The sequence below is a fragment of the Narcine bancroftii genome, chromosome 3 (assembly GCF_036971445.1).
Source record: "Narcine bancroftii isolate sNarBan1 chromosome 3, sNarBan1.hap1, whole genome shotgun sequence".
In the NCBI taxonomy this organism is placed as follows: Eukaryota; Metazoa; Chordata; class Chondrichthyes; order Torpediniformes; family Narcinidae; genus Narcine; species Narcine bancroftii.
This window is the reverse complement of record NC_091471.1, coordinates 253,231,121-253,259,012: the sequence shown is the minus strand read 5'-3', so window position 1 is coordinate 253,259,012 and position 27,892 is coordinate 253,231,121. Positions and strand designations below refer to the sequence as shown.

Here is a 27,892-nt window from a genome sequence, read left to right as displayed (position 1 = left end):
TGCCATCTCTTCGGTATTTGTGCTTTCTTTATCTTTCAGGATTTCAGTGTTTTTTCTGTCCGGCATTGTTTCTTTTTTTTTCTTTTCTCTTCGGAGGGCTATTCTTCTGCAGCCACTACTCCATCAGCTTGATATCACCATTAACATTATGACAGGGCAGCAACGTTAAGATATTTATCAGACTTGTATCACAGAGGAGAAAAACCAGATTGTACTAAAATAGAATTAGACAATTTGAGAAAAAATATGAACGAACATATACTATAAAATGGGAGGAAAATTTGGTGCAATATAACAATTCACATGTACTACAATTAATACTTAAATTATGGAAAAGAATACACCTGGAAGAATAGAGGATAAATTATCAAATACCAAAAATAATATTAACAGAAAACTCATTAATCCCCTTTACAATGGATAATTTATTTTTCAAGGAATGGGATAGAAAAGGAATCAAAGAAATTGAAGATTGCATTTTGGCAAATAATTTCTTAACATTTTAGCAATTAAAAGATGAAAATTGAATAACACAAGGTACAATGTTTCCATATTACAAATTGAAAACTTATTTAAAAAATAGTCTAGGAAATAGCTTGAGATTATAAAAGGTAGAAATTATGAATATTTAATCACAGACACAATGATAATTTAAAAGATTATGACCAACATATCTATCAAATTGCAATAAAAGGAAGAGAATGAAATAAAGTATAAAATGAAACAAAGTTGGCAAAAGATTTTAACACAGAGTTCAAGAATGAAACATGGGAGAAGTTAAATATACAAACAATGAAAAACGCGACAAATACTAGACTATGTTTGATACAATATAACTGGCTGCATAGATTAGAAATTAATCCTCAGAAATTAAAATAGTGATGCTCAACAGCATCAGATATATGCTTCCATTGTTAAAAAGAGACTGGAGCAACATTACATATATTTTGGACATGTTCAAAATTTAAACCTATCTGCAAAGATCTAAACCTGATACTAAACAAAATCACAAAATAAATATACCAAATAATCCAAAGAATTTCTATTAAATAATATAAGAGTCAAAAATTTAGGACTAAAATTAGAGAGAGCCCAAATGACATTTATTATAATAGCGCAACCAGTAGCAAAATAAAATTATATTATGACAACTTGGAAAATGGAAACACTCTTTAAAATATAAAAGTGGTGCAGAAATTAACAAGTGTATTCCATTAGAAAAATATCCATTCAATCTGAAAGACAAGTGTATGTTATTCGAATGAATTTGAGAACCAGAAATTGAACATGTCGGAGAATGCGGACCAAAAACTTCCATCCCTTAAAACAACATAATTATGAGAACAATAGATTTAAATATGTGAAAGTGGATGATCCTACTTTTTTTTCTTTTTTGCTTTTTGTTATTTCTTTGCTTTATGTGTTTTATTATTTTTTGAATTTTGAAGAGGCGTGGGGAAGTGGAGAGGGATGAAAAGGGGGAGAAGAAGAAATGTCACGATGTATATATTAATGATCATCATTTGTGGATGTTGTTGTTTATGTGGCCTCATAGTGCAAGAAATATAAAAAAAAGGTTGTGAGAGCTTATTAAAGCCTGGTCAAAGGACTGGCTGCCTAAGATTTCACTTGAAATAAGAGTTCTTGAGCGGCCCGGGAATGCCAGCCCATCAGGATGACCAAGCGGACCATACGCCTCAAGCACACTACAAAGACGAAGTTTAACAGAAGTTTGTAGTTTAACTCCAAACATATGGTTCGACCTAAAAGGGGAGGCAGGCCTCTTCAGCCCGGTTAAGCAATGAGTATAGGAGAAGGACACTCCGATATAAAACCTATGAGACAAGGACTTCGATGCCACATCCCAGCTTGCTTGGCCATGGCACACGAACCACGGGTGTAAAGGGTGAGGCCAGTACTGCGCACTCTGCACTCCACCTAAAAGCTCCATTGCAGGCCCGAGGACATATCCACATCCTCCCCATCAAAAGATGACACAAACTCAAACTAGCATGCTGGAACATCAGAACTATGATAGACAATGCTGACTGCCACCGACCTGAACGTCGGTCTGCCCTCATCGCACATGAACTCTTCAGATTCGACATCGACATAGCCACTCTCAGTGAAGTCTGCCGTAGAGATGTAGGCAGCCTCCAAGAATATGGTGCGGGCTACACACTCTACTGGTCTGGCAAGCCTCAGTCTGAACGACACCAATCTGGTGTTGGCTTCATGGTCAAGAAAGCCATTACCTCCAAACTCAAAAACCTCCCAACAGGCCACTCTCACCGGGTCATGTCCATGCGACTCCCCCTTAAAAACGAGCGTCGCATCACTCTCATCAGTGTCTATGCTCTAATCCTTCAAGCGGAATCAGCAGAAAAGGACAAGTTCTACACTGATCTGCGCAAGCTCATCCAACGCACCCCTACAGTTGACAACGTTGTCATCCTTGGTGACGTCAACGCTCGCGTCAGCAAAGACTCAGAAACGTGGACAGGAATCCTTGGCAAGCATGGTGTCAGCAACTGCAAGGACAACGGCGCCTCCTGTTGGAGCTCTTCGCAGAACAGTGGCTTGTCATTACTAACACACTTTTCCAGCAGAGAGACAGACTGAAGTCTACCTGGATGCATCCCTGATCCAAACACTGGCACCTCCTGGACTACATTCTGGTACGAGGAAGAGACAAACGAGATGTGCTCCACACCAGGGTCATGCCCAGCACGGAATGCCACACTATCCACCGGCTTGTTCACTGCAAGCTCAACCTTCACTTCAAGCCAAATTTCAAGAACAATGGAGCCCACAGAAAGAGGTTCAATATTGGAAACTTGCAGTCAGACGAAGTGAGAGGAAACTTCCAGGCAAACCTCCAAGCAAAGCTCGAGGATGCAAACTGCCTCAAGGACACGTCTCCTGAAACCCTCTGGGATCAGCTGAAATCTGCCATACTGCAATCCACTGGAGGTACTGGGCTTCACCTCCAGGAAAAAACAAGGACCGGTTTGACGAAAGCAGCCAATAAATCCAGGAGCTGCTAGCAAAGAAGTGATCTGCCCATCAGGCTCACCTTGCAAAGCCTTTGTGGCGAGGGACGAAACGAGCCTTCTGTCTCGCATGTAGCCATCTTCAATGCAAACTCCGGGAGTTCCAAAATGAGTGGTGGACTAACCTCGCCAAACAAACCCAGCTCAGTGCGGACATTGGCGACTTCAGGGGTTTTTACGAGGCTCTAAAGGCTGTGTACGGCCCCTCACCCCAGGTCCAAAGCCCGCCGCGCAGCTCAGACAGCAACGTCCTCCTCAACGACAAGATTTCTCCTCAACCGATGGTCAGAACACTTCCAATCTCTTTTCAGTGCCAACCATTCAGATCAAGAATCCACCTTGCTCCTGCTCCCTCAACAGCCCTTAAGGCTAGAGCTGGATGAGGACCTCACCCGGGAAGAGACATATAAGGCAATTGAAAAACTGAAAAGTGTCAAAGCAGCAGGTATGGATGGAATACCCCCCTCCCCCAGAGGTCTGGAAGGCTGGCGGCAAAACTCTGCATACCAAACTGCATTAGTTTTTCATGCTCTACTGGGACCAAGGAAAGCTGCCTCAGGACCTTTGTGATTACATCATCATCACACTGTACAAAAACAAAGGCGAGAAATCAGACTGCTCAAACTACAGGGGAATCACACTGCTCTCCATTCCAGGCAAAATTTTCTTTTGTTTAAACTTTATTTAAAGATTTTATCACAGGAATAAAAAGAAAATTTACATTTAAAGAAAAGTTATAAAATAAAATAATATAATTACAATACAACATTAATAACCTAACTTAATTCAACCTAACCCCCCTACATATACAAGAATTAAAAAATATATGTATAAAAAATTAATAATATTATGTATTAAAAAACACAAACAAAGAAAAAGAAAAATATGACAAATAAAAATAATTTAAAAAAGGATTTATCAGATCTAAAATATCACATCTAAGAACATACTTAAATCAAATTTAATTGCATATACTTAGCAAATTGAGTCCACTTCAACTAATAAAAAGACATCTTATCTTGAATTCAAAAAGATATCCTTTCCATAATTAAACAAGACTTCATCTCTCAATACTACCTATCCAAAGTTAGTATATTTCTAACTTTCCAAGTAGATGCTATACATTTCTTAGCCACTGCTAAAGCTAAATAGATAAAAGAAATCTGATAATCATTTAATCCTAAATCAATTAATGATTGCATATTCCCTAATAAAAATATATCAGGATCAAATACAACACAAATATTATATAATCTATTAAATATAGATTGAATACCTTTCCAAAACTGTTGAAATCGATCACAGGACCAGACAGTATGTAAAAAAGTTTTAGCTGTCTGGTCACAACGAAAACAACAGTCTGACTTACTAAGACCAAATTTTTTTAATTTTTCTGGTGTTAAATATAATTGATGTATAAAATTATAATTAATCATCGCTAATCTAGCATTAATCAATTTCCGAATACTATTTTGACAAATTTCCATCCAAGCTTCTTCGGCTATTGTAAAACCTAAATCTTTTTCCCCATTTCAACTTATCTTTATCCCAATCTTTCTTACTTTCATTTTCTTGTAAAATACAATACAAATCAGATATATACCCCTTTTCTGGTATTGAAAGTACGTATTTCTCAAAACTAGTTTCGGGCAATAAAATCATTTGCCGACCACATCCCTGTTTTACAAATGATCTTAACTGATAGTACACAAATACAGAATTTCCACGAATACCAAATTTCTTTTGTAATTCCTCAAAAGAATAAAAATGTCCTTCAAAAAATCAATCAGATAAGTTTTTTATTCCTTTCCTTTCCCATTGTTTCAAAGTGATATTGGAGACCGTAAAAGGAACAGTGATTATTATATAATGGCAATCACCCAGACAATTTATTTTTCAGCCCCATTTTATCAAGTTTACTCGTCCATAGATTCAATAAATGTTTCAATATTGGTACATCATAAGTTCGTAACAAATTTTTATTCCATCGAAACAAAAATTCATGAGGAGGTTTTTCTAAAATAACTGCCAGTTCTAACTTTGCCCAACTGGGCGGGTCCTCCATATTCATTAATGCACTAAGAAATTTAAATTGAGCTGCCTCATAATAATATTGAAAATTAGGTAATCTCAAACCTCCAAATTGAAAGTCCCACATCATTTTTTTCATTGGTACCCTCGGAAATTTTCCCTTCCATAAAAATTCTCTAACTCCTTTATATAAATCCTTAAAAAAACTAAAAAAAAATAAGGAATTGATTGAAATAAATATTGCATCCGAGGAAAAATATTCATTTTTATAGTATTGATCCTCCCCAATAAACCTAAAGGTAAGTCCTTCCACCTAATCAAATCTCATTTAATCTTTTTTTATTAAAGGAAGGTAATTAATTGAATATAAATCTTGATATTCTGTATTGACATTAATTCCCAAATATTTAATTTGTTTTGTCCACTTAAATTTCGTGATATTTTTATAAATCGTATAATCATCTTTACAAATTGACAAAATTTCACTTTTAGCCCAATTTACCTTATAACCAGATAACTGACCATAATTTTCTAAAAATTCTAGAATTGTTGGTAAAGAAATATCACGGTCTACCAGGTATAATAAAACATCATCTGCAAATAAATTAATCTTATATTCCTCATTCAAAACTCTCATACGCTTAACATTTTCATTTTGACGTATTAACTGTGCCAAAGCTTCAATAACTATAGCAAATAAAGCAGGTGACAATGGACATCCTTGTCCAGTAAACCTTGTTAAATCAAAAGATTCTGAAATTTGTCCATTGGTAGCAACTCTAGCCTTCGGACTATTATATAAAGGCTTTATCAATCCAATAAACGAAGAACCAAAACAAAATTTCTCAAGTACTTGAAATAAAAACTTCCATTCCACTCTATCAAAAGCCTTTTCTGCATCTAATGAAAACACTGTTTTATAATTCATTTGAGATTTAAATTTATTTATGAAAGTAATTAGTCACAAAATATTATCAGATGCATATCTGTTTTTTTTATAAATCCTGTTTGATCTTTATGTATTATTTTAGGTAAATATTGAGCCAATCTATTAGACATAACTTTAGCTACAATTTTATAATCTACATTTAACAACGATATTGGTCGATATGAAGAAACCTGTAAAGGAACTTTATCTTTTTTTGGAATAACCGTAATTATTGCATTAGAACAATATTCAAGTTATTGAAAAGTTTTATAAATTTGCTGTATTACATTGTTATAAATAGAAGATACATCAACATAAAAAGTTTTATAAAATTCTATAGAGAACCCGTCTTCACCGGGTGCCTTTCCATTTGGCATATCTCTTATAGCCATTTCAATTTCATTCTCTGTAAAAGATTCATCCAACTCTTCTCTATCTTCTTGATTCAACTGTGGCAAATTAATATTTTTCAAAAAAGAATCTATTGCATCTTCACTTACATCTTTACACTCAGATGTATATAATTTTTTATAAAAATTACAAAATTCCTCATTAAATTCTTTTTGTCTAAAAGTAATACCCGATCTTTTTCTAATTGCTGGTATAATCCTAGATAATTGTTCTTTTTTTCACTGCCAGGATAAAACTTTATGAGCTTTCTCACCCCATTCATAAAACTTATGTTTAGTTCGATTCATTAAACATTCAAATTGATATGTTTGTAATTCATTATACTTTAATTTTCAATTAGTTAACTGGTTCTTTTGCACTTCAGTAGCATTTTTTTAATTATTTTTCACTTACAGTTATTTTTTTCTCTAAATCTTCAATCTCTCTAATTCTCTCTTTCTTTACTTTAGATGCATAGCTAATAATTTGACCTCATAAAAAAGCTTTCATTGCATCCCATAAAACAAAATGACTAGAAACAGAATGAACATTATTCCTAATAAAATCCTCAATTTGTTTTTACTTAAATAACTAATAAATTCTGGTTTTTGTAATAACATAATGTTAAATCTGATATTCTAATAATAATAATGAATGATCTGAGACCAACCTTGCCTTATAATCCACAGATATAACCTTATCCTGCAAATGTTTTGAAATTAAGAAATAACCAATTCTTGAAAAGGAATTATGATGTGAAGAATAAAAAGAAAAATCTTTTTCTGTAGGATTAAATTTTTGCCAAATATCAACTAAATTCAAATCTTTCATCATATTAGTCACTTGTACTGCCATCTTAGATTTCTTAATTACTCTTGGATACTTGTCCAATAAAGGCTCCAATACCACATTTAAATCTCCCCCAATCATCACATTGGAATTTGTTTGTCCAAGTAATAAAGACACATCTACAATAAAAGTTGTATTTTCAACATTTGGAGCATAAACATCAAGCAGAGTCCAAGCCTCATTAAGAATTGTACAATTCAGTTTTAATAATCTTCCTCCATTTTTCTCTTCATTCTGTAACTGAAATGGTAAATTCTTATTCACCAGAATTGCCACTCCTTTCGCCTTTGAATTAAATGAAGAATAGAAAACTTGTCCAACCCATTCACGTTTAAGTTTCAAATGTTCCTTATCAGTTAAATGAGTTTCCTGCAAAAAAGCCACATCTACTTTTAATTTTTTTAAGTAAGCAAGTACTTTCTTACGCTTAATCGGATTATTTAAACCCTGAACATTAAAAGAGGCAAACTTAACTTTAGACATTACTTAAAATAACACAAAGAAAAAGAGAAGGAGAAAAAAAGAAACGTGAAAAAAGAGAAAAAAAAGAAAAACACCCCCTTCCCTTATCTCCTCCTAAAACTAAAAAAAAATTAAAGATAGTAATAAAAAAAAACTTCACTACTTAATCCAAAAATTGATTAAAAAAAAAGAACAGGTAGGAGGTTGCAACCACCTCCTCCTGTCTCAACCGCTCAATGCGGTAACTCCCACAAAATATTGGGTGTAAGATAACTCACACGTAGCTGATGACTTCTGGAAAATGATGCCCACCCAGCTCCCTCTCCCAAATTCAGTTTCACATTAAACTATCATCATTATCTGAAATCTTCTCAGAAAAAAAACTTTAATCAACTTTGTCACTCCGACCACCATTGCTTCCATTTCCTCTTGGAATTCGGTTCCCATCTTGCATCTCCACTCTCCTTGGAGACCGTGGTGGATTACATCCTTCCTGAAATTGCGTAATTGGCAATAATTGAGCAAAGTTCATAGCTTCCTTAGGATTATCAAAAAATTTTAGTTGATAGCCATCTTGAAAAATCTTCAATACTGCAGGGTATCTAAATGTTGCTTTATATCCTTTTTTCCACAACACTTCTTTCACAGGATTAAATTCACGTCATTGAGACATAACTTCTTGACTCAAATCTGGATAAAAAAAACACAATTGTTCTGAACCATCAAGGGAGATCTTCTTTGTTGTGCATTTCTTATAGCCACACGCAAAATTGTCTCTCAATCATAATAATTTAAACAACGAACCAAAAAACAGGTCTTGGATTTTGTCCTGGAAAAGGCTTTCTTCTCAAATCTCTATGGGCACGTTCCAATATTAAGCCTTCTGGAAACTTATCTTGTCCTAACACTTGTGGAATCCATTCAGTGAAGAATTTTCTTGGATCTGATCCTTCCATATCTTCTGGCAAACCAACAATTTTTATATTATTCCATTTTTATTTGGAATTTGTAAAATTTCAATTGTTTTATTTACATCTTGTATTTGGTCTCGTACCTCGACTATGCCTTGGTCACAACCACCAAGTCTTTCACTCGTTTCAAGCTTAAAATCTCCATAATCAATCATCTGTTGAGTATTAATGTCCACCAAAGTATTAAGCTTTGTATTAACCTGAACTAAAGCCTTACCTATTTCTTTTATTGTGGAGGATAACTTAGATTCAAGATTCTTAATAAGCATATCTACTGTAATAGATTCAGGCACAGTAGGATCTTGCTCTTTCTGTATAGCCAAAGGGTCTTCTATTTCCTTTAGTTTAACTGTTTTTCTTATAGTATGACTGCGTGTGGAAACACCTGCCACAACCTCTTCAGCAGTATCTGGAGGCTGATGGCTAGGGTTATCCTTAACCCATGTTATATCAAATGCCTTCATTACATCGATGTCTGTTGAAGTCTTCATTACTGGAGGTGCATTTCGCAGCGCCACCGCTACATCAATGGGTAAGCGTCTTTTCAGAGTCTGGTCTTCAGCTGGCAGCGTCCCAGCTGTTCTAGCTGTCAAAGGTTCACTGACAGCGCTCACAGTGGGCGTTGATTCACGCGCATGCGCCTGGCCAGTCCTTTGTTCCAAGGGGAGCCGGGCGCCATCTTTAAAGAGCCCTGCCGATAAAGAGAAGAGCTCCTTTGCCGAATCTTGTACCTCTCTTCCTGGATCCGTTCCACGCTGAGTCCTGGCTTCTTATAAACAGGTAGGCTGAGATAACCTCGGGAAATGCAGTTTTTTAATGATCTGTTGCCGTTTGTTTTTACTTCTTTTCAGCAATTGTACCATTAGAAACTAATTCAACACCTCTAGCTATTTCTAAACTTATAGACAAAACAATAACAAAGAGTCAGGAGAAAAATGGAAGGCACGTCTGTTCCTTACGCCATCTTGCCACGGCCCCGCAAAATCTTCGTTTTGATTCTCCTTAATAGACTACTCCTAGTGTCGCCAAAAATGTCCTCCCAGAATCACAGTGTGGCTTTCAAGCTAACAGAGGAACTACTGTCATGGTCTTTGCCTCAGACAGCTCCAAGAAAAGTTCAGAGAACAAAACAAAGGACTCTACATCACCTTTGTTGACCTCACCAATGTCTTCAACACCGTGAATAGGAAAGGGCTTTGGCAAATCTAGAGTGCCTCAGATGCCTCCCTAAGTTCCTCAACATGGTTATGCAACTGCACGTGAACCAACAACGTCGGGTCAAATACAGCAATGAGATTGCCGAACCCTTCTCCATTGACAATGGCAGGAAGCAAGGCTGCATCGTCGCACCAACCCTCTTTACTATCTTCTTCAGCATGATGCTGAAACAAGCCATGAAAGACCTCAACAATGAAGATGCTGTTTACATCCGGTACCACACAGATGGCAGTCATTTCAATCTGAGGCATCTCCAAGCTCACACCAAGACACAAGAGCAACTTGACGTGAACTACTCTTTGAAGATGATGCCGCTTTAGTTGCCCATTCAGAGCCAGCTCTCCAGCGCATGACGTCCTGTTTTGCGGAAACTGCCAAAATGTTTGGCCTGGAAGTTGGCCTGAAGAAAACTGAGGTCTTCCATCAGCCAGCTCCCCACCATGACTACCAGCCCGCCCCCCCCCCCCACCGCCCACCCCCACATCTACATCGGGCACACTGAACTCAAAACGGTCAACCAGTTTACCTACCTCAGCTGCACCATTTCATCTGATGCAAGGATCGACAACAAGATAAACAGACTCGCCAAGGCAAATAGCGCCTTTGGAAGACTACACAAAAGAGTCTGGAAAAACAACCACCTGAAGAAACACACAAAGATCAGCATGTACATAGCCGTTGTCATACCCATGCTCCTGTTCGGCTCCGAGTCATGGGTCCTCTACCGGCATCACCTACGGCTCCTAGAAGGCTTCCATCAGCGCAGTCTCCACTCCATCCTCAACATTCATTGGAATGACTTCATCACCAACATCGAAGTACTCGAGAAGGCAGAGTCCGCAAGCATTGAATCCATGCTGCTGAATATCCAACTGCACTGGGTGGGTCAGGTCTCAAGACTTGAGGACCATTGCCTTCCGAAGATCATGTTATATGGCGAGCTCTCCACTGGCCACCGAGACAGAGGTGCACCAAAGAAGAGGTACTAAGGACTGCCTAAAGAAATCTCTTGGAGCCTGCCACATTGACCACCGCCAGAGGGCTGATATCGCCTGCAACCCTGCATCTTCACGCCTCGTAGTTCAGCGGGCAGCAACCTCCTTTGAAGAACACTGCAGAGGCCACCTCACTGACAAAAGACAAAGGAGGAAAAACCCAACACCCAACCCCAACCAACTAATTTTCCCTTGCAACCACTGCAACCGTGCCTGCCTGTCCCGCATTGGACTTGTCAGTCACCAATGAGCCTGCAGCAGGCATGGACCTACCCCTCCATAAATCTTCGTCCACGAAGCCAAGCCAAAGAAAGAAAATTAAATATGTCGGAGAATGCCGGCCACAAACTTCCATGCCTTAAATGAACATAATTAAGAGAACAATAGATTTATATATAGATGAAAGTGGACGATCCTACTTTTTATCTTTTTGCTTTTTGTTATTTATTTGTTTTATTTGTTTTATTATTTGTTGATTTTTGAAGAGGCATGGGGAAGGGGAGAGGGATGAAAATGTCAAAGAAGAAGAAATGTCGCGATGTATATATTGATGATCATCATGTGTGGATGTTGTTATTGATATGATTCATAATGCAAGAAATTTAAAACAAAAACAGGTCGTGAGAGCTTAGTAAAGCCTGGTGAAAGCCCTCGTGACCCACACAAGAGGACAGGACTGGCTGCCTAAGGTTTCACTTGAAATAAGAGAAACAAAAAGGAACTCTTTGATGAACTTAAAGAAATAAGGGAAACGCTGATGGGGCAAATCTGTTCACCAAGACACCCAAGTGGTTTATTAGAAGGGATCAGTTTGCGTCCAGCTAACAGCAAATCTCTTTCTGAAAACCGACATGAACCTTCCTGAGAGGTAACCATTAAACATTCAACCACAAAAGTCTGGTGAAATATATCAGTGTGAGATTCTGTGCACAGTATACAGTATAAGAATTGCCAGCAACCAGTGAACTTGCAGGGATGGAAAAGTGAGATTGGACTGTGAATTAAAGTACTATTCTAAACTTAAGCACACATACATACACGTGCGCTTACAATTGGCAGGGGGTTAAGTCAGGGAGATAAATTAAAGTTTTATCCTATTTTGTTGTTTAAAGATAATTAAAAGCAACTTTTTTATAGTAACCATTTGTTTTGGTGAATATCTGTTGCTGCTGGGTCTTGGAGTTCTCAGGGCTCGTAACAAACTGTTGTCTTGAAGCATATTTACAGGGGCATCATAAAAAGTATCCTATTGGAGGTCATGCTACCTGGTTCAGGAAATCTCCACTCAAGACTGAAAAAAAATGCAGAAGTTCGTGAAATGAATGTTTACCCTATCTCAGATCTTCCTTTCCATCAATTCCATCCACAATTACTGCACCCTCGGAAAAGCAGGGATATATTAAAAGGAAACCCCACGCCGCTGCTTCGCTCAAACTCCATCATTCGGAATATAAACCAAACGGTTGCGCGATCACCACCTGATCAATAAGAAATTATTTTCCAACGTTATGAGAATGTTCAGGGAATCACACACTGAAATAAGAGATTTGACTTTGCTCTGTTCCAACTGAAATTTACCGGCAAATACGCACTGCGTTGCGCTTATTTTCTTCCATCTTTCCATGGGATAATAGGTTGGTGTCGGCAGAAGGGAAACTCTTGGGTATTTAATGCTGATGGAATCCGATATCCAGAATCCTAACTTATTTTCCTCCAATTAAGCATTTCAATAGTATTTTAACAGATATTTCATCGCGTTGATCAGCTCCTCCCTGAAATTACACTGAGTCGCTGCATAAATGCAAGTGTTTGTGCAGCAACTCAGAACCAAATGCATGTAACTGGTTTGGTCCGTGATAAATATTGGGTCCTTCACACTGTTCATGACAAACCGTTGTGTGATTTTCATCCACAGGAAAAATATTAAATACGTCCTCCAAAGCAATATGAAGTTCCTGATTCTGCAAAGTGTAAGATGATGGACTTGCTTCGGCTTTTAACCTCGGAATCATTCTCATCTGCACAATTGTTGCTGCCTCTCAAAACCTTCCGTGCTCTGGTGGCTGCAACAATACGCGCCACTGTCAGAGCATGAAGCAGTGATATCAGTAGCATTGGGAAGAGAGGTGTTAACACTCGATAAAGCCACGTGAATAATATCCATCCAGGGTGGGTCCAAGCCTGACGTACGGATATACAGAACCAATCTGTTTTACCCACAGTAAAAATGGGTTCAAATAGAAAGAACCAAGGAATGTTTTTACAGACGAACAGCGGACACACTATTGTTATCACATTGTGGGCGGTTATTTCGGAGCAAACCCTCATCCTCAGTTTGTGCCAACAAATCATTACATATCGGTCAAACATAACGCGAGAGTCAAACACACGGAAATATCTGCGGCGTGCATCAGCGTAATCTGATAAATATAATTTAGGAGCTATATTTTCAAATTTCTCCATCTAAAATAACTCAGGATTCAACGGAAAAATAACTTTTCTAATCTTAGCAAAAACATGCTAAAAATGTTTAAGGTATGAACAAGACCAAATGCAATTTAGAAAATTCCAATATCTTCACCACTTCGAAAGCATTGCTGGGGTATTTCTAATTTCCATGTATTCCATTTTGGAGGGGTAATGTATAATTCTTTTTTATTTTTTTTAATCTTTTACATTGTGAATCATACCAACCAAAATATGAACGAACGTATCTCATTAAATATACACACTGTTCTTTCTCCCCTTTATCCCCCCACTTTCCTCCCTCCCCTTTACTCACCCCCTCCAAAACCCATAAATATTCAACATATACAATACCATAAAAACATAAAACAATATTTTCACTCAATGGAAAATAAAAAGAAAAATGCATCATCTATTTATTACACACTGAATATAGTCTTTTAGCCTTCTTATCATTTTCATTCTCATTTTAGGAGATGGATTCGTAAGCAAGCTCACTCTGATATGTTCCATGTATGGTTCCCAAATTTGTTCAAACATTGTGACTTTATTTTAAAAATTATATGTTGTTTTTTCCAATGGAATACATTTATTCAGTTCCATGTACCATTGCTGTATACTCATGCTCCCTTCCAATTTCCAAGATTACATTATACATTATTTTTCTATCGCTAAATCCATCAAAATGATCTATTTTGAACTTTATCGAATTTGAGACCTACTTCTCTACTTCTTCTGTTACTTAAAAAATAATCTCTGTTTCTTTGCATTTTTGTTTGTAATTTTAATTAATCAGTTTTAATTCTTCTCCTAAACGTAATTATTTTCAAACATGCCCAAATTGCATATAATTTTGTTCTAATTTTCTTATAGCGAGAACACCTATTAGATATTGTTGAACCCCATTTTTTAAAGTTTAGTCGAGCACTATATACCCTGTATAACCAGTTATCCCGTATCATCCATACACTTCTGTTTATTATATTCTTAATCGTTCAAGAATCAAACTTTTGCCATACTTCATATTTTATATTTAGGTTTAGATCCTTTCCACACTTCTGCTGAGGTTCATAGTTTATATCATTTTACTTATCTTGCATCTTAGTGTACATAATGGTTACAAATCCTTTGATTATCATTTTGGCTGTAATAACGTATTCAAAGCTGCTTCCTTCAGGTAATCTCAAGCTGTTTCTCAATTAATCCTTTTAAATAGGCTTTCAATTGATGATATGCCAACATTGTACCACGAATTATTCCATATTCGTACTTCGATTGTTCAAATGTTAATAAATTACTTCACAAAAAAATGTTTTCAATTCTTTTGATTCGTGGATTTTGCGTCAATAGTAGTTCTGAAATTATCATTTTTTTTTCTTTCTAAGTGTATATTCTTCCATGTATTAAGTAAATGATGCAGTACTGCTGAGTTTTTATATTGCACCAGCTTCATCCCACATAAACTATACATTCCGGTACCTTTTCCCCCATTTATTCTCGTTCTATCTTAGTCCAGTCTGGTTTTCCCCTTTTCTGATAAAAACTGATAAATGCCTTATTTGTGCGGTTCTATAATAATTTCTAAAATGTGGTAACTTTAAAACAGCCTGATTATACTCTCTGCTAACTTATCTAACGCTACACTTGGAATCCACCCTTTACTCAGGAATTTTCCAATTATTCTCTTTAGTTCTTTAAAGAATTTTATTGTTAAGGGAATTGGTAAATTTTGAAATAAATATTGTATCCTTTGCAACTCATTCATTTTAATGCAGTTTACCCACCCTATTAACATCAGCGGTAATTCCTTCCAATGTTCTAAGTCTTCTTGCAATTTCCTTATTAGTGGCTGATAATTTAGTTTGTACAAATGGCTTAAGTTATTATCTAACCTGAATCCGAGGTACGTTATTGCTTGTGCTTGCACTTAAATGGTGAATCATTTTTATTTAATTCTGTTTAGTCTGCGTTACTCATTGGCATCTCTTCACTTTTATTTGTGTTGATCATGTAGACAGATATTTCTCCATATTCCTTCAATTTCTTATGAAATACTTTTACTGATGCCTCTCGTTCTGATAGGAATACTATGATGTCATCTGCAAATAAGATGATTTTATACTCCTTCTCCTTTATTTTAATGAGGGGAATAGTGGACGTCCCTGTCTAGATGACCTACTTAATTTAAAGTTACTCGATACATATCTATTTACTGTTACTTTCACCAAAGGACCATTATATAATACATTAATCCAATTTATATATTTTTATGGTAAATTAAACTTCTGTCAAACGCTTTTTCTGCGTCTAGAGCAACAGCAACTCTTGGTTTCTAATTTCCTTGGATGGATGGATGGATTTGATTAATACATTTACAGAAATTGTCCACTGTTCATCTTTTCTTTTTTTTTTAATTTTTTATTTTTCACACCATAAATCACATTAGCCATGATATACACTTTTTCTTTTTCACACATTTACAGTGACTTTTTCTCCCCCCTCCCTCCATCCTCCCAATCCACCCCCCACCCCCCCCCCCCACCCCATCCATTTTAGGTATACAATCTAGGTTGCATTAATTCAGTCAGACAATGTTGTCATTCAACAAAAATACACCAGAAATTCTACTGAGTCCATTCTTTTCTTTCCTTCTCCTTCCATCAACTTAGGTAATGTTTGTCCCCGTTAGGTTTCTGCTATTGTATTTAATGTAAGGCTCCCATACTTGTTCGAATATTTCCATATTATTTCTTAAACTATATGTTATTTTTTTCTAATGGAATACATTTATTCATTTCTATATACCATTGTTGTATTTTCAAATTATCTTCCAATTTCCAGGTTGACATAATACATTTCTTTGCTACGGCTAGGGCTATCTTAACAAATCTTTTTTGTGCATCCTCCAAATCAATTCCAAATTCTTTGTTTTTTATGTTACTTAGGAGAAAGATCTCTGGATTCTTTGGTATATTGTTTTCTGTTATTTTATTTAATATCTGATTGAGATCATCCCAAAATTTTTCTACTCTCTCACATGTCCAGATTGCATGAATTGTTGTTCCCATTTCTTTTTTACATCGAAAAGATCTATCAGATACTGTTGGGTCCCATTTATTTAACTTTTGCGGTGTAATGTATAGTCTGTATAACCAATTATATTGTATCATATGTAGCCTCGTATTTATTGTATTTCTCATCGCTCCAGAACATAATTTCTCCCATGTTTCCTTTTTTATCTTTACATTTAAATCTTGTTCCCATTTTTGTTTAGTTTTACCATTTGTTTCCTCATTCTCCTTTTCTTGCAGTTTAATACCAGTTTGATCTTGTTTCACTATTTTAGGTACACAATCAGCCAATCTGTTTGCTAATGTTTTCGCTATTATCTTATTGTTTGAGATAACTACAGATATAAGATGATGGTGTTAATGGATCGCTCCCCATCTGTGGTATTACTGTAATTATTGCTCTCTTACATGAATCTGGCAAGTATTGTGCTTCTTCTATCTGGTTCATTACTTCCAGGAGAGGAGGAATTAATAACTCTTCAATGTTTTACTGAATTGGAAATCCATTTTCACCTTGTGTTTTATTGTTTAGCAGCTTTTGTTAAAAATATATCCTTTACTTCCCCTATTTCAAATTGTTTTATTAGTTTGTTTCGTTCCTCTTCTTGCAATTTTGGCATTTCAATTGTAGCTCCAAATTCATCTATTTTATGATTTTTCCCCTCGTTTCGAATTTGCTACAATTGTTCATAAAATTCCTTAAAGTTTTCATTAATCTCTGTTAGATTATATGAAATTTGTTTGTCCCTTTTCCTTAAAGCCAGTATCGTGCTTTTAGCTTCTTCTGTTTTAAGTTGCCGGGCTAATATTACATGTGTCTTTCACCCAATTCACAATACTTTTGCTTTGTTTTCATGATGTTCTTCGCTACCTTGTACGTTTGTAATGTTTTGTATTTTATTTTAATTTAATTGTAATTCTCTCATTTTCATTATATCACACCTTTTTACTAATTCCTTTTCTCTACTTATTATCTCCCTTTCCAATTCTTCTTTCCTGTTGTATTCCATTTTCATCTGAGTCACATAACATATCATCTGCCCTCTAATAAAGGCTTTCATTGCATCCCATAATATAAATTTGTCTTTCACTGATCCTGCGGTTATTTCAAAATTTATTTTAATTTGTTGTAATTTGGTGTTCAATAAATTATCCGAATTCCTGTCTTTTAAGTAGCATGGGGTGTAATTTCATATATGTTCTTGGTGGGATTTCCTCAAGTTATAATGCTAATAATAGGGCTTTATACACAGTTTTTCTAACTCTCCCTTGAATATGGGCTGAGAAACAAAAACATATCAATGCTTGATTAAATTTTGTGCCTATTCAAATAATCTGACCATTCCTTCTCTCCTAGGTGTTGCCTCTTCCACATATCCATAAGTTTCATTTCCTGCATTGATCTAACCATACATATAGCTACTTTATTTGTCTTTCTTGTTTTTGTCCAGATGTATCTCACTTTGGGTCCAAATTAAGATTAAAATCCCCTCCTATCAATATATTCCCTTGTGTGAGTGCAAACTTCAAAAATATTCCAACATAAACTTATGATCCTCCTCGTTAAGTGTATATATATTGAGCAATTTCCAATATTATGAGTATATCTGAAACTTTATCATTGGATACCTCCATGCTGGACCTACTATTTCCTCCTCTATTTTGATTGGTGCATTTTTGTTGACTAGTATGGCTACACCTCTAGCTTTTGAATTATAAGATGCTGCCATTATGTGCCCTACCCACTCTCTCCTTAGATTGTTATGTTCCACTTCAGTTAAATGCGTTTGCTGCACAAATGCTATATCTATTTTTTGCTTCTTCAATAAATTTTGTTGACTCTTCCATTTAATTTGGTTATGTGTTCCATTAATGTTTATATTCATCTGGTTCAACATGGCCAACTCAAACCTTGCATTCATCTGTTTTCTAACTCTTTGCCACCTCCATCCCACTTTTCCCCATTTTCATCTTAGTTTTCTCTTATTACACTTATTGTATGACAACACAATTAAGACTTAAAGTACCCCCACAGTTCCCACAATCACTAATACCTTAACCCAAAAAGTTACCCCCTTTCTGAGTTGCCTCATACCCTTTGCTGGGCAACCACAACTCTCCTATTCATTTGGATTGCGATCATGTTCGCAGTGTCAACTGATTTTGCAGTGACAGTTATTCCCCCTCCAGCCAGACCTCACCGGAAAACATGATTACCACATATATCAAATCTCTGTCTCTCTTCTTTCCCTTCTTACTCCCTTCCTTCCCTTCTCTTTTCCCTCTTTAGATCTTTACATATACATTGCTTTTACATCTTTATTTATACTTTATCAACATTCTTCATTCTTGTTACTTCTCTTCATCTCTTCTCCTGTCCTGCAAACGTACTGCGAAATCATTCGCTTTCTCTGTATCCAAGAACAGTCTGTTTTGCTCCACGGCTATAAATATTTTAAGCACAGCTGGATATCGTCACATGAATTGTTATCATTTTTCCATAAAGTTGATTTCTCTGTATTAAATTCCTTCCTCCACTTGAAGAGTTCAAAATTTATGTCTGGGTGAAAAAATATTTTTAACTATTGTATTCCAATGGTTAATAATCTTCTCTAATTTTACTCCTTACCTGTTACAATATATTTTCTCTTGCATATCTCAAAAATGTTAATAAGATGGATCTTAGTTTTTGATGTGTCTGTGGTTTCGGAGCTAATGCTCTGTGTTCCCTTTATATTTCCATTTTGTCTTGCATTTCTGTCATTCCCAGGACCTTTGGGATCCATCCTTTTATAAAGTCCTTCATGTCTGTGCCTTCTTCACGTTTCATCAGGCCCACTATTTTTAAGTTGTTTTGCCGACTATAATTTTCAAACATATCAATTTTCAAAGATATAAACTCTTGTGTCTCTTTAATTTTTTTCACTTTCTTCCAATTTTTCTCTTGTCGTTCACTTCCATTTCTCCAGTAGTCTTCTGTTCTTCCATGTTCTCTATTCTTTTCTCTATTTCTGTCATGACCTGTTCTAACCTTTGCATTTTACCTTCTGTTCTTTTCATTTTCTTTTTAATTACATTAATCTCTAATGATATATTTCAAAAAGACTTTATCTATATTCTCTTCATCAGATTTACCATTTATTTCTCTTTTCCATTCGTTTTACCTTCTATTTCTCTGTGAAGATGTTGGTCTTCTTCTTTATCTTCTTCTGTGTCTGTATTTGTGTTTGTCTTCTCTTCTTTGTGTCAGTGTCTCTTCTGTTTTTCCTGATGAGCTGCTTGTATTTTTTTGTTGGGCCTCTTCTTTCTGGGCCTATTGTTGCTGGTCCTCCCCTCCTGGTCTTCTTGTCTGTTGTTCCTTGCCCTCTGGCTGTGAGCCCTGGTGTCGGGTGTCCATCAGCTGCTCACTCGGTGACATCCACTCTTGAACTGAGCACCCTCCTGCCAGTGTCCTCTTTCTCCTTGGACTGTGCACTGTGCATGCACAGTTGTGCATTTTTGTTTGGCTCCGACAGCCATTTTTCTAGTGCACCGGCTTGTGGGTCATGAATCTGCAGGACAGGCACACTGACCTCTGGGGTTGGGCGCTGCTCATCATCACAGGGTCCTGTTCTTCCTGCAGGTAAGACCTTCTTCCTTCTTCTCTGGGGACTTTTTTTACTTCATTTTTGCCAGCAGTTTTTACCTTCTCCCTCTTGGAAGCCATATACTTTCTATTTATGTATCTTTATCTTCTATTTCTTATACTCTATTTTTGTTACGCTTTGCTTTTTCCTAATGTTTTCCCTATTTTCCTGGAAAGGTCTGGTTTTCCTGATCGGCCATTACTCCATCACGTGACTCCTAGGCATAATATATAATTGATGTAAAAGATTATTCTGAAGTCATCTATATCTTATGTTAATTGTATTAGACAGAGCAGTTTTATTTAAATGTTGCGAAATTTCTTCATCTATTGATAAATATAAATCATGTTCCCATCTTTGCTCTGCCCAAATAAACCTAATTTAGGTGTTGTATCTTGTAGTTTCACATATGCTAATGAATTAAACCTCTTGCCAATTCCATCAGTAACCAATTGTTATAATTCCATACAGTCTTTTCGTACAAATTCTGATCCTAATATTTCACTCAAATAAGATCACAATTCAAAAGAACAAAAAAGAGTATTTTAAGGAATATCATATCTAATTCTCAATTTATCAAATGGAATTACTCTCACACTCCCTTTCTTAAAAATTCCTTCACTATGTCATTTGATTATGAAAGGATTCTCATTTGAAAAAGTCATGACAGGTTTAGCTAATGGCATTTTTGGTGACAAAGAACTTCCATCATTTTCTTGTTAAATTTTATTTCAAATATTAATCAAATGTTTCAATAATGTCAAGATATTAACCTTGGCTCCCAATTGTAAATAAATTCTTCAGTTTATTTAACTCAGTTTTCACGAATGATGGTTAAATATTTACCAATGTGGAGGCAAGAAACCTGAATTGTAATGCTTTATATAAAATTCTTAAAATTAGGTCATTGTAATCCACCTAATATATCTTTCCCTGTTAATTTTCCTATCAATATTCTCGCCTTTATATCTTTCCAAAAATATTTCTTAATTTTATTTCATTCCATTTTTTAACATTATTTAGTATGTTTTTCCATAAAAATAAAGAGACCTACAGAATAAGTAGTCAAATAATAAAAAAGTAAAACAAACCCATCCACTCCTCCCTCCCACAACAGATCCCGAAAGGGAAGTATTAAAAAGAAACATAAATATTTAGTAATTTACAACATTACTCAATTCATATTCTTCATGTATGGTGTTCACATCTTAAAAAAATAATTATAATTATTCTGTAAATTATATGTTATTTCCTCCATATAGATACACAACTTCAACTCATTATGCCATCGAACTACATTTAACTCCACTTCATCTTTCCAAGACATAGCAATACAGTTATGAGCAACTGTAATGTTGGACAAATAAATGCTGTCTGAAACTTATCCAAACCGAAGTCCACTAAGGGTGTAAAATAACATAAAAAGAAATATTGGATCGAAAGTAAATTGAATTTTAAACAAATTCTGAAGAAAACTCATAATTTTAAACAGAAAGGATGAACTTTTCCAAAAAAAACAATCAGAATGTATAAATGTTCCAAGATATAATCCACATTTAAAACATAAATCTGTATTACTAAATCCATATATTTTTCAATTTTTCAGGAGCTAAATATAACTGATGCAAAATATTATAATTAACCTTAAATTAATTAATTAAGTCAACCCACCATAACACATATATTCCCAATACACCTGAGTCATCTCACATCTTAAATCATGCTCCCATTTAATCATAGAAGTACCTAAAATTTTAACCATTGTATCTTGTAATACTGCATATATTTCTGATATAAAACATTTATCTGAAAAATAAGAAACCATAAATTCAAATTTGATTAGCTTTGAAATTTTCATTTATCTTAAACAAACAGAGAATTCTCTAAAATACCAGATTTATCTTTAAGCTGTTTTAATGATAAGAATTTACCTTCTTGAAAACAATCCTGCAATCTTTTTATTCCTTTAATCCAGAAATCCTCTAAAACTCCATTATTCAAAGAAATACGAATCACTTTATTTTGATATATTGGGGTTTGAATGGGTAAACTACCTTTTAATCCTATTAATAAATTCCTTTTAGACCAAATTTCGAATAAATGTTTCATAATTGGAACATTATATTTCTGTCGTAAGACAGTTTCCATTTAAATAGAAACTGATGGGGATAAAGTTTCAATATCGCAGCCAATTCCATCCTCACCCAACTAGGAAGGTGAAAAATATCTAAAATACAATTAATAAATCTTAATTGAGCTGCTTCATAATAATTTTAAAAATAAGGTATTTGCAAACCTCCCAAAGCCTACTTCCATGTCAATTTATCCATTGCTATTCTTGTCAATTTTCCTTTCCATAAAAATTCTCAAAATATTTTATTTAAATCTTGAAAAAAGAATTCCGGTAGAGAACAAGTCATCGATTGAAACAAATTTGTTGGCTGAGCCATTGTCTTTATTGAATGTGTATGCATCTAATGTTGATGATGAACAGTTTGTGTCTGTGGCTTTCTTAGCTTTAGGTCACGACAAAGAGAATATCTTGATTGGGGAGACTTCAATTCTGTTTTAGACCCATTACTGGATAAATTTATGAAAGTTTTGAAAAAATTGAAAAGCAGCAGTTCAATTGTTTTCTTTGTTGAAAGAAATGAATTCGATTGAGGACTGGAGAAGATTAAATCCTACTTAGAAAGAATTTTAATTTTATTCTTCATGTCATGATCCATTTTCTAGGTTTGACTTTTGTAGCCTCAGTACATTTGCAAGCAAGTGTCACTCAAACTGAATATAAGAGTCGTATAATTTCTGAACATTCTTTGCTGTTTATTTCATGGGTGGAGCCAGATGTTAATCAATCTTTTTTTTGCTGGATGTTTAACGTAATGATATTGAAAGAAACGCTAATTTGTAAAATTTATTAAGGATCAAATTGCTATATATTTAGATTTGAATAAGAATACAGTCAGGAATAATTATATTGAATGCGATGATTTCAATGCATTTCCATGTGGTCAAATCATTATTATGCAGGAAAGGAAAATGATAAATTTCTGGGTGAGTCTTAGTTGCTGGATAAATAAATAGCAGAGTTAAAAAATGAACTTCAGAGGAATTCTACAGAAAATATTAAGGCTCTTTTGACAACATTGAAGCTAAAATATAATATATTGCGAACTGTCTTATTTGACCATTTGATTGAAAGATGTAAGCAACATTGTTGTGAGTTTCGAGACAGAGCACATAAAGACTTGGCATGGCAATTAAAAACTGTACAAGCTTCAAGCATTATTGCTGCTGTGAGGAAGGACAATTCAGTTACTTTTAAACCTAAGAAATTAATGACCAATTTTTGTCATTTTATCAGAAGTTAAATGCTTGTGAGGGAGTGTGAGACAATTGTTCTATTGAAGCATTTTTGCCAGAGTTAAACTTACCAATATTGAAGGAGGAGGATGTGAGAATGATGGATTCTCCTTTTATGGATTTAGAAATAAAGGATGTTATTCAACAAATGCCTAATGGGAAGTCACCAGGATATGATTGGGTTTTTATGGTGATCTGGCCTCTGTATTCATGGATGATCTTAGTCAGGTAACTCAGGAAAAAGCTTTACAAGACTCGTGTTTGAGTGCAATAATAAATGTTATAAATAAAACAGACTGTGAGCATTTGAAGGTTTCTTCCTATCTCCCTATTTTTTAGGAAAGTAAATTTATTTATTATTTATTATTTATTTAATAATATTTACTAAATGTGGATTATACAATAATAGCGAAATTATTAGCAAATATTTTAGGAAAATATTTACCACAATTAGTACATTCTGACCAGCCTGGTTTTATTAAAGATAGGCATGCTTTGAATAATATTCTTTGAGTGGTTTCATTGATCAATGTTTCACGTCAGCAACCCAACCTACCAATGGTAGTATCATTAGATGCTGAAAAAGCTTTTGATAGGGTCGAATGGAATTTTTTATTAAATAATTTGTAGAAATTTATTAAATAATTTGTAGACCCTTATTAATTGGTTGGGTGAAGGTATTATATAATACTACTGTAGCAAATTTGGCGTCAAATGGTGAATCTTCTTCCTTTTTTTATATTAGCACATTCAACTCATCAAGGTTGTCCTTTGTCACCAGCACTATTTCCGTTGGTCATTGAACTGTTAGCATGAATGACAATACTATAGATATAAGCATTCGACAGGATGAATCTAAGATTAATTCATTTGCTGGTGATGTTTTTATATATTTAAATAATACAGATCAATCTTTACTTTATTTGTAAAATTGTTTCGAATTATATGGTAAATTTTCTGGACATGAAGTGAATTTTGAGAAAAGTTCTGAATAAAATTATATCAATTACGATCAATCTAGGCAAATTAGTAAATTTCGATGGACTGATAAAATTGAGTAATTAGGGATTATGATTAATGTAAATTTGCTATCATTGTATAATTTATATTATGTATCATTAATGAGAAAGATTAAACCGCATTTGATTAAATTGAAAGATGTACCTTTATCTTTAATCGGTCACTAAATTCTATAAAGGTAAGTTTTTTTTTCCGTAAATTCAATTTTATTTAATTCATGAATAAAGTTTGTGTTATAGAAATTGGCCACATCTGAAACAAGTAACGAATTTTCGGGAAAAAAAAATTATTCATTTTAATACAATCAACACCTCCAAATAATGTTTTAGGAACATGTGTCCTTCTTTCAAATCCTCATTTACATTCTTATGTAATGGAATATAATGTAATTTATATTTTTTCAAGTTATTATCTGTATGTATTCGTAAATACTTAATCTCATTGCTAGACCATATAAGCTAAATATCTAATTAACGTTTTGAATTGACCTTGTACTAATTCCATATCTTTAGTTTTATCCCAATTTATTTTATAAACAGAATTTTTTTCCTAATCTACCAGTTGCTTTAAAAGTATAGATAATGATAGTTGTGTCTGAGCCAAACATACAAAAAACATCATCTGCAAATAATCTTATGCTCAGTTGATTTATCATAAATCCTTTGAACTGTTCATTAATACCAATAAATTGTGCAAGAAGTTCTATAACATGTATATCAAATTGAAATATAAGGAAGAGAATTAAATAAATTATAAAATGAAACTAAGTTGAGAAAAACATTTAAACACAGAGATAAGAAGGAAACATAGGAGAACTTATGTATATAAACACTGTAAAACAAGAAAAATACTAGACTATGTATGATACAATATAACTGGCAACATAGATTAGATATTAATCATCAGAAATTAAAATAGTGATACCCAATAGCATCGGATAGATGCTTTCATTGTAAACAAGAGTCGGGAACAACATTACATACAATTTGGACATGTTCAAAATTTAAAACTCTCTGGGAAGATCAAACCTAATATTAAACAAAATTACAAAAAATCCAAAGGATGTCTATTAAATAAAATGAGACAAAAACTTAGGACTAAATTTAGACAGAGCCCAAATAACATTTATTATGATAGCGTAACCAGTAGCAAAAGAAATTATATTATGACAAACTAGAAAATGGAAACCATCCTTAAAATACAAAAGTGGTATACAGAAATTAACAAATGTATTCCATTAGATAAAAATACTTACAATCTGAAAGACAAGTGTATGTTATTCAAACGAATTTGGGAAGCATAAATTAAATATGTCGCAGAATGCCGACCACAATCTTCCATTCCTGAAAACAACATAATTATGAAAACAACAGATTTAATTATGTGAACGTGGACGATGCTACCCTTTTTTTTCTTTTTGCTTTTGTTTTCTCTTTGTTTTATATGTTTTATTATTTGTTGATTTTTGAAGAGGCATGGGCAGGGGAGAGGGATGAAAAGGGGGAGAAGAAAAAATGTCACTATGTATATATTGATGATCATCATTTGTGGATGTTGTTATTGATATGAAAGTGCAAGAAATTAAAAACAGGTTGTGAGAGCTTATTAAAGCCTGGTCAAAGCACATGTGACCCACAGAAGAGGACAGGACTGGCTGGCTAAGGTTGTGCATGAAATAAGAGAAACAAAAAGGAACTCTTTGGTGAACTTAAATACATAAATTATAATCAGGAAAACGCTGATGGATCAAATATATTCAGCATGACACGCACATGCCTTATTAGAAGGGATCCGTTTGCGTCCAGCTATCAACAAATCTCTCTTTTAAAACCTACATGTACTTCCTGAGTGGTAACCATTTGCCTTTCAAACACCAAGGCCTGGTGAACTACATCAATGTGAGATTCTATGCACAGCATACGATTTCACAGCAACCAGTGAATTTGGAGGAGTGGAAAAGTGAAATTGGACTGTGAATTAAAGTACTGTTCTAAACTTAAGCACACATACATACACGTGCGCTTATAATTAGAAGGGGGTTAAGTGAGGGAGATAAATTAAAGTTTTATCCTATTTTGTTGTTTAAAGATAATTAAAGCAACTTTTTTATAGTAACCAATTGTCTTGGTGAATATATATTGTTGCCGGGTTTTGTGATCCTCTTGTCTTGAACCATATTTACAGGAGCATCGTTCAAAGTATCCTGTTGGAAGCCATGCAACCTGTTTCAGGAAATCTCTACTCAAGACCGAAAGAAAATGCAGAAGTTCGTCAAATGAATGGTTACCCTATCTCAGACATTCCTTTCCATCAATTCCATCCACAATTATTGCTCCCTCGGAGTAGCAGGTGATATATTGAAGGGCTTATCCAACGCTGTTCGCACTTCACTCACTTTCCATCGTTGGGCAAATAAACATAACGGTTGAGAGATCACCACATGATTCAATAACAAATGATTTTCCACCTTTGTCAGAATGTTCAAAGAATCACACACTGAAAGAATAGATTGAACTTTGCTCTGTTGCAACTGACATGTACCGGCAAATACAACTGTTCTGCGCTTTTTTCTTCCATCTTTCCATCGGATAACAGGTTGGCTTTTGCAGAAGGGAATCTCTCGGGATTTAGATGCTGGTGGAATCAGATATCCGGATCGCCGAATTTATGTTCCTCCCATAAAATATTTCAATAGTATTTCTATCGGATATTTCATCACGTTGATCAGCTCCTTCCTGAATTTAGACTGAGTCGCTGCATAAATGCAAGTGTTTGTGCAGCAACTCAGAACCAAGAGCATGTAACTGGTTTGGTCCGTGATAGATACTGGGTCCTTCACACTGGTCATGAGAAACCGCTGTATAATTTGCATCCACATGAAAAATATTAAATCGGTCATCAAAAGCAATATGAAGTTTCCTGAAAGAACCTCGAGCGCTCTGGTGGCTGCACAAATACGCGAGACCATTTGTTCTTCTCATTTTGTTCGTTTTTGATTGGTCACAGTGTTTGAAGTACCGCAAGAAAACAGACACACGCCGAGAGCACTTCAGTTTATACACATTTTTTATTACAAAATCTTAAGCTGATTTCAAACTACAATATGCAAGCCCATCGCAATTATACTTATCAACGCCTAGACGGGTCCCAACTGCTGAAATGACCACACACTTGTAGTTGGTTGCCCGGGCGGCGGTTGCAGATTCCCCACCTCCCCCTACCTGGACGTTGGTTGGAGTCCAGAAGTTCTTATTCTTGCCGAGAGACTTTTCCACACCTCTCGGAGAGTCTGAAACTTCAGCAGCAAGACTATGGCTTATATTAACCAAAAAGTGCTTACTCAAGCACCTATTCCATCTAGCCTGCATTAATCCTTTCAGAACTGGATATGATATACTGCACAATAAAAAAGATAAGCGAGCATGCCTCGGCATTTATCAAATACC

General features: G+C 34.9%; 1 long non-coding RNA gene across 1 annotated transcript in view; it reads left to right on the top strand.

Annotated features, from left to right (window-relative positions):
* Positions 1-27,055, top strand: part of LOC138758552 (uncharacterized) — a 77,464-nt gene extending 50,409 nt beyond the window's left edge. The window contains exon 3 of the long non-coding RNA XR_011354333.1: positions 26,631-27,055. This is a non-coding gene — a long non-coding RNA (uncharacterized lncRNA). The remainder of the gene's footprint in view (positions 1-26,630) is intronic.
* The last annotated feature ends 837 nt before the right edge of the window (positions 27,056-27,892 follow it).